The sequence below is a fragment of the Phragmites australis genome, chromosome 4, assembly GCF_958298935.1.
Source record: "Phragmites australis chromosome 4, lpPhrAust1.1, whole genome shotgun sequence".
In the NCBI taxonomy this organism is placed as follows: domain Eukaryota; kingdom Viridiplantae; phylum Streptophyta; class Magnoliopsida; order Poales; family Poaceae; genus Phragmites; species Phragmites australis.
This window is the reverse complement of record NC_084924.1, coordinates 30,738,528-30,754,159: the sequence shown is the minus strand read 5'-3', so window position 1 is coordinate 30,754,159 and position 15,632 is coordinate 30,738,528. Positions and strand designations below refer to the sequence as shown.

At 45.2% G+C, this 15,632-nt stretch overlaps 1 pseudogene; it reads right to left on the bottom strand.

Moving 5' to 3' along the window:
• Positions 1-12,251: 12,251 nt before the first annotated feature.
• On the bottom strand, positions 12,252-15,632 carry LOC133916073 (wax ester synthase/diacylglycerol acyltransferase 11-like; annotated as a pseudogene).

The following is a 15,632-nucleotide window of genomic DNA, read 5'->3' as shown; positions in this document are numbered from 1 at the left end:
CTGATAATAAGTATCAGTGCCGGTTCAACCTGGCTCAATCGTTGATCGCGTAGAATGTTATGAACCGGCACTGATACTTCATCAATGCCAGTTTGTGCCTAACCGGTACTGATGGGGTGGCACGGATGACCTATTCTGTTGTAGTGCTTGTCTTATGATGTGTAGGTGATGGATGCAACTTAGCGGACGACGGCGAGATGATCGAGGCTAAGAGGGGTGTTTGGTGCCAGGCGATCAAAGAGGTTAGGCAGAGTCAAGGTTGATCCTAGTTGTACACGTGGAGAGCAAGCGAAGCTTGAGAAGATAGATGAAGACGGTGTGTTGATAAAGTCAAGCGAAAGGGATGTCGTGCAAGTGAGAAGGCGGCCCGAGGGATCAGGAATGGGAGAGGCTTACTAGCGGTTGAGATTGTAAGACAGAGTAGATGTGTCATCATCAGTAAGATTACTTGGGATGCAAGAAATTTAGAAAACTTAGGATGTAAGAAATCTAGAAAACTTGAGATGTAAGAAATCTAGGAAACTTGTGATGTAAGAAAGCTCCTAAGGCCTATAAATATGAGGGGAGTGCTATGAGAGCCTCCTAGAGCCATCCATTTGAGAGTTGAGTTCTAGGGTTTTAGAAGAGAAAGAATTGAATAGCATATGGTTTAGGTGAGAGCTGTGTATCCAAAACCACTTTGTAATCAGCTGAAAATATGGTGTTCCTCTGCAAGTAATGAATATTATGTTGCATCTTACCCGTGTGTTCCTCTCCTTCTAATTTCCCTCTCTTGGCTCCCTTGTATAATTTCAAGTTTTTTGGTTTTTATTGTGTTTTTCATTTTTATTGGAGAGCTAAATTTTTGCATTGTGTTGAATTTATTTTTCTTATTGCTAGAGGGATAAGAATTATCTATAAATTGGTCGTGAACAATCTCTTATCTCTAGATTCATCAACTTGGAGAGTTTTTTTCACCCGGTGCGTAGTCCTTTGGATTTGAGTGTTTTCTCATCGCGTTGCAAATTTTTGTAAGCTATGACACTTGTAATGGTTTTTTTATAGAACCTAGGATTCAGATCCATCCATTAGAGTTATGATCAAAACAACCTTTTCAGAGATGTTCGGTACCATTTATTCTTGTTTCTCTCAGTTCCTTGCTTCTGCTTTTTGATTTGAGACACGTTAGGTAAAGGATTAGGATATACCATCCAAAAATTTTAGTGAGACTCCTATTCACCTCCTCTAATTGTTTTCCTTGGTCCTACAAGAAGTGTAGATCAAAGCCCAAAGATGACGATAATTCCTCGGGAATAGAAGCTCGATCTCCCTGGTTTGACTGATCGTTAGTTCAATTGCTTTAATCATCTGAAAAATGTGAAGTTGCGGTTTGACCTAAAGGAAATGAACAACTTTGAGGTTTCCCCAGCCAAGTTCTTCGCAGAAAATTGTAAGGTCCCTGGCCTTGAGGTGCTGCAAATCGATGATGTCAACCAAACTTTCTCAACTCATGTGTCAACTAGAATTTAGCTCTATTACAATATGCTGGGTTCAAAATGTTGTTCTATTTATGGTCTGGTTTTGTACGGCAAACTTCGACAGTTTATTTGCAGTGACGACAATGATGCACACTGCACGCATTTATTTCATATATATACTTCCATTGAACTGTGACTTAATTTTGGGTCGATTTGGCCAATGTTTGCTTGGTCCGGCCGGTTGCCTAAAACTCTGAATAATATTCAGACTGAACCCCAAAACAAACGCCGCAAACACTCAAGTTGTCAATCGCCCATCGCAACATCTGAAAATGTCAGGAGTATGCTCCATATATATGGTCATACAAATTCAAACCTGCTAACATATAACGTAGAGACCCCGCAAAAAGAAAAACATACAACGTTGAGGGTACACAGCGAACATAAGGAAAACGTAAAGCTGCTGGCCTCTTAAAGCAACGCATAAACCGAGATATCCACTACTTATACTGGGTAGGAGTACATTTTTGACACTTTATTAACTGCTCTGCACACACAGAATATATATGTGGTACCTTACACACATCCACCCTCCGGTCACAAATAAGTAACATTTTGAGTATCAATACGATTAAAAATATAACTTTAACTACTACTTTTTGTTGTAATATATTTAAAAATATAGTAAAAATATACTATTACAAAAATACTTTTCGAGACAATCTACTCGTATAATTTTTAAACATACAAACCTATTACATAAACTGTTATTTGTAAGTTTAGAAACAGTTGACTACACATTGTTGGAGAATGGATAGGCTATGATAGCACAAAACAAAATTTTCTATTGCGTTCAACTAGGAAACAATGAGAGTAGGGGATCATAGATCGTTATGACTTGACGCACAACACAGCGAAAGAAGAGTTGGAGCAGACCAGTCCAACATCGTGTGTGTCGATATAGAAGAAGTAGTCGAACTCAACATGATGATCGTCATTAATATTCCCAACTCATAATTGCATTAATTTGTTAATCGTGTTTAACCCTTAACCCTTCAATCCCCTTGTGCAAAGCTAAGCATGAGTACCCATCATATCCTCTACTATCAACATGGCGACAAGGAATTATATGGAACAGGATACTATAAGTACATAGGATTCAGGAATAACAGCATGCATGTTTGAAATAAAAGAATGCATTTTAAACAAAACTGGGATCAAAATGTTCAAGGACACTTGCCTCTCCCAACTTGCTGCTCAGACTCTTGAAAAACTTGGTCCAGAAGATTCTCGAACTGCTCTTCGTCTGCGCTCGACACACACTGGAAAAATATACAACAAACCATCTAAGAACAGTACACCAAATAATATCTAACATCTATGAAAAAGGTACTACAAGATAGTACACGTCGCTACGAACACGTGAGCGCGAAAATCATCTAAATCGGAGCTAGAACGAGAAAGTTATGCTATAAATAAGATTAGGGTTAAATCTGAAAATAAAAAGGGCTTAGTTTAAATAAAAACAGAGAGGTTAGGGGTCTTTTTGCAAAAATTGAGGGACCTATTTTTAATTAAGAAAAAGTTCAGGGGCTAATCTGCATAACTATAAGGGCTTTTATTTAAATATAGGAAAGTCCAGGGGCTTATTTGCAAAACTGCCATTGTTTACGAATTAATTTAATTCGTAATATGACTGGGTATTTCTTGGGTAAGGTGGCACTGCCACTCAGGTTGGTTGGCTGAGGTGGCCGGCTTAAGTGGCGATGATGTGGCTAGCTTTGATGACTAGGATTACACATGCCACGTGTCGCCACGGGATTAGCTCGACGAAGGGTTATTCTGGATCTAATCTAGGCCATCTATTTTGGATCGGGTGGCTGGGGCTGGAAGGGGCTTTGGCCGACCGGCTCAGAGAAGAGAGGCGGCGGCGGTAGGCTCGGGCACGGCGGCGTCCTCGCCGGAGGGGCGGCGGACCACGTCGCCGGTTATGAGGGACGACGGCGAGCGGCGGTGGAGAGAGAAGAGAGCACAGGGAATCCGTTTTAGGCATGTACCGATGACGGCATGGCTCGGGTGACGTGTGGCGGCGGGGTAGACATCGATGAGGCTCGGGTGGCGTCGGGGAGTGTTGCTCCGGCGACCAAACTCGACGGCGATGGCTCCGGCGAGCACGGAGGTCAACTGAAAGGCTCAGGGGCTACTTGGCTTCGGCAACTGGGCGTCAAAACGGCGGCGACGAAGCTCGGGTGGCTCGGCTATGGCGGCGGTGGAAAAACTTCAGATGGCCGGTAGATGGGAAAAAGAGGAGGGGGTCCGGGCTTTATATAGGCGGGGGGAGATAAGGGCATGCGGTTTGGGTTTAGATCACTTCGGTTGGGATATGGACGCAGGAGAGCGGCGAACGGCGTCGGCCTCGACTCGGACACCAGCGGAGTCTCACTCGGGCGGAAGAGGAAGAAGGCGTGGGGCCCACCTGGCGGTGTCTGCGGAGCGAAAACGGCTTTTGGCCGGGCGCCACTGGGAGGAGCAGCTCGACGCCGCTGGGCCGCGGCCTTCGGTCGGCCCAGGTAGGGAGGCAGGGGGTGAGGGGAGGAGGGAGTGGGCCGACCCGGGAAGGAAGAAAGAAAAGGTCGGAAAGGAGAAATGAAAAAGGGGAGGAAAAAGGAAGATTCGGCCCAGAGAGAGAAAAATGATTTTTCCTTTAATAAAACCTTTTCAAACTTAGTTTTTATTTCAAAATTGGAACGGCGCGCTCGGGGTTTTCAAAAGTTTATTTTCCACACAATAAAAACTCTAATGAAGCTAAACTCAGCATGAATGCAACAAACTATAATATAGCCTAGGTTCATTATTCTAGCTTTTAGAAAATAATTTCTTTCTCCTAAGATTTTGAGGCAAAGAAAAACACCCTATTCTAAGGAAAAGGATATGTATTACTATTTCCAAAAAGTTGAAAAACTAGGGTGTTACAACACCCATGACATGTTTTATGGCAAATTCGAAAACTATATCTATGACTACCCAGTTAAAGAGTAGTATTTGACAGTCCCAAATTGTGTCACTACACATTCTGAGAATCAATGGTGATCTGAGGTCTAAGAATCCTGCAGGTATATCATTTGAGATTACAACTGATGTCACATCATATAACAATCTCAGTAGTATCTTAGTCGGCTTATGAACCGACAGTGAAAGTAAGTATCACTGCTAGTTCAAGCTAGAACCGACACTGATAATCCAACTATCACCATCAATTCAAGTTGGGAACTAACAGTGATAATCCATCCACATGTGCAAAAAATACTCTACCGTAAACTTTTTAGTATGGGGGTGTGCCTAAGTTTGATCTCAAACTTAGATAGAGACCCCATAATGAAATGCTTGCGGTAGAGTATTTTACATCTCAAACCTAGATAAATAGGAGAATATGTTGCAAAGCTGTTGTATCAAGAGCTCTTTGACTCGGGAATGTTGAAGAGCTCTTGGTACAGTCGCCTTGCACCATCCATTTTATATTTTACGCTATCCAAGTGATAATAGTACATCCAAATGAATGGTGAAAATACAATAATTTTGAAGCAAATGTATTTTCTGCCACTCATTTAGGTCTACCTATTACCACAATCTAGCTACTCAACTTGCCACTCATTTAGTTGGAGAGACAGGGAGATGGGGAGACGGGCTCGGGAGACGGGACGACAGGCTCGAGATATGATGAGACGGGCTCGGGAGACGGGAGACGGCGAGCTCGATGATACGGTGAGGTTGGCGAGATGGTGAAAAGCATGAAGGACGTGAAAGCCAGGACCAAGGGGTAGAGGCAGGCGTAGTGGCGATGATGACCATTGCACCACTTCAACCGCCACTACCTGTCACACCCCCAACTAGGGCCTAGACACGACAGCTAGCACGGCTTGGCTTAGTCGGGCCGGCACGGGCACGACCTGCCTAGCCCCACCGCCCAACCGCTCGGCCACCATGCTGCCCCACACCCCAGCCTCCCCGCCCCGTCGCTTCGCCCCCGCGCTGCTGCTCGGCCACCCCGCGCTGCCGCCTCGCCCCTTGGCCTCCCCACCCCACTGCCCCACCCCCGCACCACCGCCCAGCCACCCTGCATCATCGCCTCGCCGCTCGGTTGCGCTGTCCCGCCCTGCTGCCATGCTGCCCCACCCCCGCCTCTGCGCCGCCATCCTACCCCGTTGCCATGCCGTCGCGTCGTGCCTGCTGGGCCACGGGCCGGCCGTGCCGCAACAATGCCCGGGCCGGCCCATCACGGAACGATGGCTAACAGGCCGTACCATGGGCCGCGCCTCCAGCAAGCGGGCTAGTATGGCATGCCCTGTTAACGTTACCAGGCCTGTTATGCCGTGTTGTAGCCGGGCCGTGTCGGGCCGACCCGACAGACCCATTTGGACAACTTTAGTCTTATCCTCTCCATCAATTAATTTGCATGTTTCTGGACCCCACCTAGCTAGTGTACTTCTAATGTAAGAAGAAGCAGGTGACTAGTAGTATTGGTTTTTTCCTATGATAGTTGGGTCCTACGACAAATAGCTTATTTATGAAGCAAGGTCAAGGAGCAACTAGCGTGGCAAGCATGACAGTTGGGTCCTACATGTACTACTGGAAGCCACATCGACCAATCAGGTTGCTTCCCTCTCTAGCTTAGCAAGTTTGACAAATCCTTCTCTATCTCTGACAGCATGGCCCCATGAATCATGCACAGGCCCAACTACAAAGCTTTTCTAGCAGCTGTACATACAAATATTCACGCACACATGCATGCAGGTAACAAACATATGGTCATACATGTTTATTAGTTAACCGAAGAATATGGCTAGTGAGGTACTATACATGCTAGCTTATCATTAGCTCTCAAGTCTAATTAAAATCCATTATTCTATGTGGTAACTAATATTAGATAATTAGCACTCTCTAAAATATGGGGTATTACACTAAACCTCAGGAGTAGCTTTGGGCTATCACAAGGTGGCTCGGGGAAATGAGGGCAGTCGTGAGGTGGCTCGGGCTGGGGAGACGGTGACGAGGTCGGAGGACGTGGAAGCTAGTCACAATGGGTAGATGTAGCTGCAGTGGCGACGATGGTCATTGTCGCCACTGCGTCCGCCTCTACCCCTCGGAAGCGGCTTCTTGAGATTGGGAGTGAAGTGAGATGGGGCGTGGCTAAGGGAGACGGGCTCGATTTAAGAAGAATTATCACTGCCGGTATGTAATATGAACCAACAGTGATAATAATTAACACCGTCGGTTTGTCTTCGCTCAATTATTGCTCTGTCGGTGATTATATGAACCGGCAGTGATAATCCTTATCATTGTCGGTTTGGAATATGAGCCGACAGACTATGAACCAACAATGATAATAACTATCATTTCTAGTTCTTAACCATTCACGGTAAGATATGCCAGTTCAGCTTATGAATTATCAGTGATACCTTATCACTGCTGGTTATTTTCGAACCTACAATGAAAGGATGGTAGAGATGACCCTTTCTGTTATAGCTAGTGTGGGTATACCTAACACCATATTCTCTAACATGTGTCAATATTATTGATTTGATATTTCTATATCTATGATCCGTGAAACATGATCATTAATCAATACATGTGCTAGTCTATGAATCGTTATTGTCCCATATAATGATATAAGACTAGGGATCATTTAGAATAACATCACAATAAAATAAAGAGTTTTAGAAATAAGTCACATACTTACTAATCAATGTAAATGATAATTATCCAAGAAACTGAATTACATATTATTCAAAAGTACATAAACATAGATGTGATACAATCATCTCTATGGCTACCTCTAAAGCATATCGCCAACAAACATAACCCAAAATGACACTTATGTGTGAATCAATCGTTGAATCATGCTTTAAAAGTTTATTTTATTGCAAACTCCTGGTTAAGCATACACCCTATATATAAGGAAATGCATGGACCATCACCTTGCCCATTTGTATCAGGTGTTTGTTGATGCAATTTGTCTAATCAAGCTTAGGATTGTCACATACACACGCAAAGACCTGAGGAACACAGAGAATTGGTGCGCCAACAACCTGCGCTTTTTTTGTTATCTTCTCCCCCTTATATTCTTCTGGTGAACCAAATACACATACACACACACGATGCCCCGATTCTTCCGGCCACAATTTGATCACATCCATGCGTGGGTATGCCTAGGGAATCAGTCCACTACGCCCAGCCTCATCGTGAACCAACGCCCGACGCAGACAACATTTGGCACTTCAGTCCCGACGCAGCGGTCTCTGAAAACGCTGATGAAAAACCGACAACAGGACTGATGCTAACTAAAGAACCGACTATGAACTGAGCTAGAACCCAAACTACAAATTGAACAACTTCACTCTACCACAAGCCTACGACAAGGTTACTTCTAACAAATCCCCCCTTAACCTTGGCGTACCTTCACATCGATGACTCCCATCTTCCTCCTTAGCTCAAGAAATCTTTCTTGCCCGAGAGCTTTACTCAAGATGTCTGCTAGCTAATCTTTTGTGTCTACATATTCAATATCTATTGATCCCCTTTCAACAAACTCACGAATGGAATGGAATCTTGTGTCTATATGCTTACTGCGATCGTGGAGCACAGGATTTTTGCTTAGGGCAATCGTCGATTGATTATCCACCACAAGCCTAAACTTTTCAGTATCAGCTCTTGTCAGACTCCTTACCAGCCCGCTTAACCAAACACCTTGGCAAGCACCAGTGGCAGCTGCTACATATTCTGCTTCACAACTCGATAGAGTGACAATCTTCTATTTCTGAGAACTCCAAGTCACGTCAGATGGACCCAAGAAGAACAAGGTACCTGTTGTACTCCTCCTGTCCTCCACATCTCCGGCGAAGTCACTGTCAGTGTAGCCAGTTAGACTTATTTTAGTTCCTCTTTCTAAATAAGCAGCCAAAACCTTCAGTTCCACTGATATATCTCACAATACCTTTTAGTGTTGTCATGTGTTGAGCTGTGGGTGACTCCATGAAATGACTGACCATACCCACTACAAAAGTGATATCTGGCCTAGTGTTGACTAAGTACCTCAAGCACCCAATCAGTCGTCTAAACTCTGTTGCATCCACTGGAGAATTGCCATCCTCCTTTTGCAATTTCAGAGGATTCTCCATTGGTGTGAGGCATGGATTACATCCTGTCATCCCAGCCAGTTCAACTATCTTTCTCACATAACTGCTTTGGCACAGAGAGATTCCCTCATTGGTTTGCTCTACCTCAATGCCCAAATAGTAGCTGAGAAGACCAAGGTCACTCATACTGAACTTCTCTTGCATTTGCATCTTAAACTCAGTGATTTCCTTAGAACTGGAACCTGTGATGATTAGATCATCAACATAAACTCCCACCAACAAGACTCTTCCTTGGTTATGTTTCCTATAAACAGCATGCTCCAATGGATTCTTCTCAAAACCTAGTGACAGCAGTGTCTCATCAAGCCTTGCATTCCATGCTCTTGGTGCCTGCCTGAGCCCATACAGTGCCTTGTGGAGCCTTAACAACCCAGCTCTCTTGGTGTCAACAAAGCCAGGAGGTTGTAAAACATAAACCTCCTCAGTCAATACACCATTTAGAAAAGCTGACTTCACATCCATCTGGTGGACCTCCCAACCTCCATGAGCTGCCAATGCCATTAGCACACGCACAAATTCCATCCTGGCAACTGGAGCAAAGACCTCATCAAAATCAATTCCTTGTTTTTGTGCATAGCCCTTTGCAACTAATATTGCCTTATGCTTGATCACATTGCCTTCTGGATCCTTTTTCAGTTTGAACACCCATTTCAATCCAATTGGCTTGTGATTCTTTGGAAGATCTGCAAAGGTCCATGTCTTGTTGTTCTCTATTGATCTCAACTCCTCTTTCATTGCATTCCTCCAGTCTCCATCTCTAATCGCAGCTTCAACATTTGCAGGCTCCTCGGCACTGAATAAGCACAGACTACTATAATCCAAATCAAATGGTTCTGTAGTTTGCAATACATTTTTCAAGGTTCTATACCTAAGGGGAACCCCTTCTGAATCATGGGTCTCCCCAGAAAGTGGCAAAACCCATTCAATTCCCTGTTGTGGTTGTTCTGTATGTGATGAAACTGGTGTTGTCGGATTACCAGTAGATTTCTCTAACTACTGATTCACTGCAGGAGCTTCTTCAATGTACACTGTTTCTTCTTCTACAACAGAAGTATCATCTATCCCTTTTGCATCACATACCTTTACTGGTTTTTCCCAGTCCTAGCTTCTATGCTCTTCAAAAACAACATCCCGTGAAATGTGTAGTTTTTGTGTTTCAGGATTATACAGCCTGTAGGCTTTTGATCCATTTTCATAGCCAAGCAACACCATTTTCTTGCTTTTGTCCTGCAGATTTTTCAGATGTGGTTCAGCTACTCTTACATGTGCCACACATCCAAGAACCCTCAAATGCTTGACCTTTGGCTTTTTGTTACACACAACCTCATAAGGTGTTTTCCCAATCAAACTCTTTGTCTGAGCTCTATTCAACAAATACACTGCAGTAGCTGCTGCCTCACCCCAAAATCTGCCAGGTAGTTCATGCTCTTCAGTAGACTCCTTGTCATAGCCACCATTGTCTGGTTTCTCCTCTCTACCACACCATTTTGTTGTGGTGTGTAGGGTGCTGTCATTGATCTTCTCAAACCCAACTGGTCACAATAGCTTGCAAATTCAGTTGACAGGAACTCACCTCCTCTATCTGTTCTGAATTCCTTCACCTTGAGACCCAGCTCTAGCTCAACCTTCACTTGTACTGATCTGAAAGCCTTCAGTGCTTCATCCTTTGTTCTGATCAACACAAGCCACATGAATCGAGTACAGTCATCGACAATCAGCATGAAATACCTTTTGCCTGCAGGTGTTGCTGGTGTGATAGGACCACACAGGTCTCCATGGAGTAATTTTAGTGGTTTCTTGGCACAAAATGTGGATGCTCATGGAAACGGCTGACGGTGTTGCTTCCAATCAGACAACCCTCACATAACTACTCTACATGATTAAGCAATGGCAATCCTTCAACCAGACCTTGTCTGGTCATGTCCCTGAGTGCCCTGAAATGGATATGTCCATAACGTGAATGCCATCTCCATGCTAGATCATCATCCTTTGCAAACAAACAAATAGGACCAGCAATGTTCAGAGGCATCTTATACATCCTGCTACCTAATCGAGCTACTTTAGCTAGCAACAGACGTGCTCGATCATAGAGGTAAAGTTTTCCATCCTCGATGACAATCTTACACCCATTCTCATCTAATTGTCCAAGACTAATAATGTTGCTCTTCAATTGGGTATATAATATACCTCCGACAAAGCCCGATGTTCAGTATTCTTATCCTCAAACATTACTGTCATTTTCCTTCTATTTCAACTAGTGACCCATCCCCAAATTTCACTGATCTTTTCACAGATTTGTCTAGGTATGCAAACATAGAACTATTTCCTGTCATATGATTGCTACCACCACTATCCAAGTACCAATCTTCTTTGCCTGTATCTATGGGAATGAGCTTTTCTTCACTGAGAAATACCTTATGGATGTGTTTGTTTTCAAACGGTACCTTTGCACTGATGTTATCAGTCGGAGCCAATTCGCAATGCTGCACCATTAGAAGAGTGGCTTCGTCTTCATGTGCTTGCACAAGATTCACCTCCTCTTTCTTCTCCTGTCATGGGCGCCGGCACTCGTGCTCCCAATGCCCGAATTTTCCACAATTCCGGCATTTGTCCTACGACTTGTCCTTCTAGGGAGGTCTGGCATCACACCAGCCGGTACCACCGTCTCTCCCTCTAGGAAACCGGCCACGCCCGTGCCCAGCATGCCTAGGCTTGCGACCACCGGAGCCCTCCTCTCTGGCCTGCCGATGCTTGTACTGCGCCATCCACTCCTCCTCGGACAGCAACAATTTTGCTCCACCCGAGCTGGACTGTGTGCCTGCATTCTTGTCGTGTCGTTCCTCCACCGCCTTAAGTCAGCCGGTCACAACCTCAACTGACAACGTCTCAAGATCGAGTAAGGTCTCAATCGAGAGAGCTATCTGAGAGAGGTGTGACGGCACAACTCGAAGATACTTCTGAACAACCTCCTCCTCGCCACGCTCGTTGCCGAGGATGCGCAGATTGCTGACAAGACTGGACAATCTTACAACAAAGTCGTCCATCGATTCGCCATCACAGAAGGAGATATCTTCAAACTCTCGGCGAAGGCTCTGCACCTTTGCCTTGCGCGCCCGATCACCACCAATCAGCATTATCTTCAGCGTGTCCCACGCCGCCTTCACACTGGCCTTGCTGGCGAGGGTCACCAACAGCTCGGCCGGCACTACACGCAGGATCACCTCCATCGCCATGCGATCCTCCTGGAAGTCGTCGACATCATGCTCGACTGCATCCCACAGGCCTCGCGCTTGCATCATGACTTTCATCATGAGAGACCAGTCGGCTTAATTGGTCCGCGTCAGCATCAGGTAGGCGGCCAATCCACCAATTTCCTTCACCACTCGCTGTACCACCAGGTCGCTGCCGTCGCTGATGCCACTGTCGCTAGCACCTCTATCGCGAACCCTGGGACGCGGTGGTGACCGTGAACCGCCGGACTCCCTCTCGCCATCGCCTACCTCAGACATCGCCATATCGCTCCAACGAGGCTCTGGTACCAATTGTTGATGCAATTCGTCTAATCGAGCTCAGGATAGGTGCGCCAACAACCTGCGCTTTTTCTGTTATCTTCTCCCCCTTATATTCTTCTGGTGAACCAAATACACATACACACACGACGCCCCAATTCTTCTGGCCATGATGTGATCACATCCATGCATGGGTATGCCCAGGGAATCAGTCCACTACGCTCAGCCTCGTCGCAAACCAACCGCACGACGCAGACCACATTTGGCGCTTCAGTCCCAACACAGCGTTCTCTGGAAACGCCTAATGAGAAACCGACAATAGGACTGACGCTAACTAAAGAACAGACTCTGAACTGAGCTAGAACCCAAACTACAAATTGAACAACTTCACTCTACCACAAGCCTACGACAAGGTTACTTCTAACAGTGTCTGACTATTGCGCAGACCCACATTAACTGATCCTACAATTTTGTTGGTGTTGCATCTCTTATAATTTCCAGGGATTTGGCAAAATCATCTAGAAGCTGGTGAGAATCTGGAAACTGTGCGTCGTCCACAGCAAGGATAATCTTGATCTTATCCGTGTAACTTTGCCAATGTATAGTCAACGCCTACACAAATTTATGAAAAAAAAAAAGGAGCAGTAAACGATCAAATGTTATTATTACGCATTACATACTGCAGAATTCAAAGCTCATACATATATACATATATACAAGTTTCAGGTTTACTGAAGACTGAGCTACAGTACAACACGATTCAGTAATAATTATTCTGAACCTCTGATTCAGTAAATCATGATCGGACAACGCCAAATTAACTCCGTCCTCTCGAGTGTTGTCAATTGATTCTAAAGTGTTTTAAGGTTGTAATTAACATACTAATATGTCATCGTATAAACTTTAAGGCCAATTAAACAAATTATTTAACTGTCACACAAATGGACATCGTTAAGAACAACTTACCGATGGATGCCCAAAGACACTAGGTGCGATGTAGACGATCGGGTGGCCGTAAAACTCTATTGGTTCAACAGGGCCGGTCATGTTAGAGAACTGCACGGTGGTGCTAGCTACCAGACGATGGAATAGAGCAGCTGATGCCTGCAATAATCGTTCAAATTAAATGAAAAGTATATTGGCAAGGTGATATATAATGATCGATGTAACTATAAGGCGATGCTTAATTATTAACCGAAACAAATTAAGAAGAGATGAATATATTATTGGGTGTACCTCAATGCCGAAAAGTTTGATGAACATTTCCGTAATCACATGAGTGACAATTACTTCTAGTGAATATTTTTCCTATCCACAGTCTTCTTTGCTTTGCGGACGTAGTCAAGAGGGTCATCATGCATCGCTATCTGGAACGGAAGCATGACGTAGCCAAGCCTATTTCCCCATTTCAAGTAATTATGCTTACCAGATTCCATCATCTTAACTAATTCCTGCTCCACATAGAAATTCATGAGTAATATGCAAGGAGCTTAATAGGCAAAGTTTATATTTGATTCTTTTTTTATAGAAGTGTCATATATATTATTCGGCTTAATATATTACCTGTATGCCAGATGTTGGCCTTATATTGACGAAAAGGACCGATTTTATGCACGTGCCTTTGTTTGTGGTATGGTCACCTGAGGGAATTGTGTCAGCATTCAGCAAACATGCATACTCACTTTTCATAGCTAGAGAGCATCGGCCCAGGGGGAGAGACGTCCTTTCGGCGTTGCATTAAGAAAAAGTGAGGAATGAAACCCGGGCAGGCTAGATGCGACCTACGTGGCCTAGCCCATAAACCCAGGGAGACTCCTCCCATATTGTTTCATACATCGACACATCTCCAATAACTTTTTAATACTTATTCGATTATAAATACATATTATTTTGAAAAAAAATTATACAAATTTTTAAAATTTGAACTAATAATAACTTTCAAAATATTTAATTTAGAAACCTTAAAATCATATATATATATAGATAGATAGATTTATGTTATTTTCGTAATATTATAAATTTCATAGATTTTATAATATATTTTAATAGAAAAAATAATGATCAAACCTATTTATGACCGGAGGGAGCGACTGTGTAGTACTAATCAGTACTTACCCAGTTTTCGGAAGTAATACCGTGATAGAGCTGCAGATGTCACTCCAACTAGCACGTCATTTATCGTCTGTGCGTCAAGGCATGGAAACAGATGAAAATTTTATCCGTCAAGCTGAATATATAATATATACCAATCATGCAGTTTGTTCGTATATATACTAATATGCCTGATTCTGGAGTAAAATTACTCGAGCATGCAAGAGCATGCATGCATGCATGCTAAAACTAATCCTTGGGTGAGATAAATCTATAGCATGCTCTGTACGTAGGCAAATTTACTATTCAAAAATGCTGGATCCATGTTACGTACGCAGGCGAGGGCGTTCTTGACATGCTTGATGTCGCCGAGGCTGAGGGTGCAGCTGACGAAGCGCTTCCGCCTGAACTCCACGCCCTTCACAGAGGTGAACACCGTGCGCGGGTCGCGCACGAGCTGCAGCGCTATCGCGACTAAGCGCGCCACGTCCACCAAGGTGTGCCAGGCGAGCAGGACGCATGACAGCACCCACGCGACGAACGCCAGGACGCCCGCCGACCACGCCGGCCGCGGCGGGGCGCCGTAGACGGGGTGCGTTCTCCGCGCGGACAGGGACGACATGGCGGGAAGGGCATTTGGGTCGGCGGCGCTCCGCGTGCACGCGAGGAGGAGGGAAACCAGCGACGTGCCGTCGCCGAGGGCGTGGTGGATGCGGAACACGACGGCGGACGCCGCCTCGGAGGTCGGGAAGTCCAGGGCGTGGACCTCCCAGAGCGGCCGGGAGAGGTCCATGGGGAGCGTGGACAGGGAGGCCACGTACTCCTCCAGGACCTCGTCGGGGTTGGCCGAGATGGCGGCGGGGTCCAGGTCCGGGACGATGATGTGGTCGTCCAGGTTCACCGTGGTCCGGACCCATCGTGGCTCTGGCCCGTCCATCACCTGGTCGTCCAGTTTACGTCATCAGTGCAGTAATAAGCTAACTTGAAAGTGATTTGAATGAAATATTAGTTGGTGATCAAAATTTTCAAAGTTTGAGTTTCAGTGCATGCATCGACACCAAACGGAGGAAGCATGGGATTACACATACTCGGATGCTGCAGAAGCGGGGGTGTCGCACGAGGCTGACCTCGAGGCCGGCCCGGGCAACGTCAAAGTTGATGGGCGTGGCGAAGCCGAGCACGGAGACGATATAGAAATCGTGGAACATGCGTGCCGTGGGGCTCAAGGGCTCGTCTGCCTCGCCGACTTCCCCAACCCCACAACAAGTGTCAATCGAAAGCGGCGGCGGTGGAGGCGGTGCGACGGGGCAGGTACCATGGGCACCCATTCTTCTCTATGGTACTAGAGACTATATAATATTGGTATGCTTTGCACGTGAAGA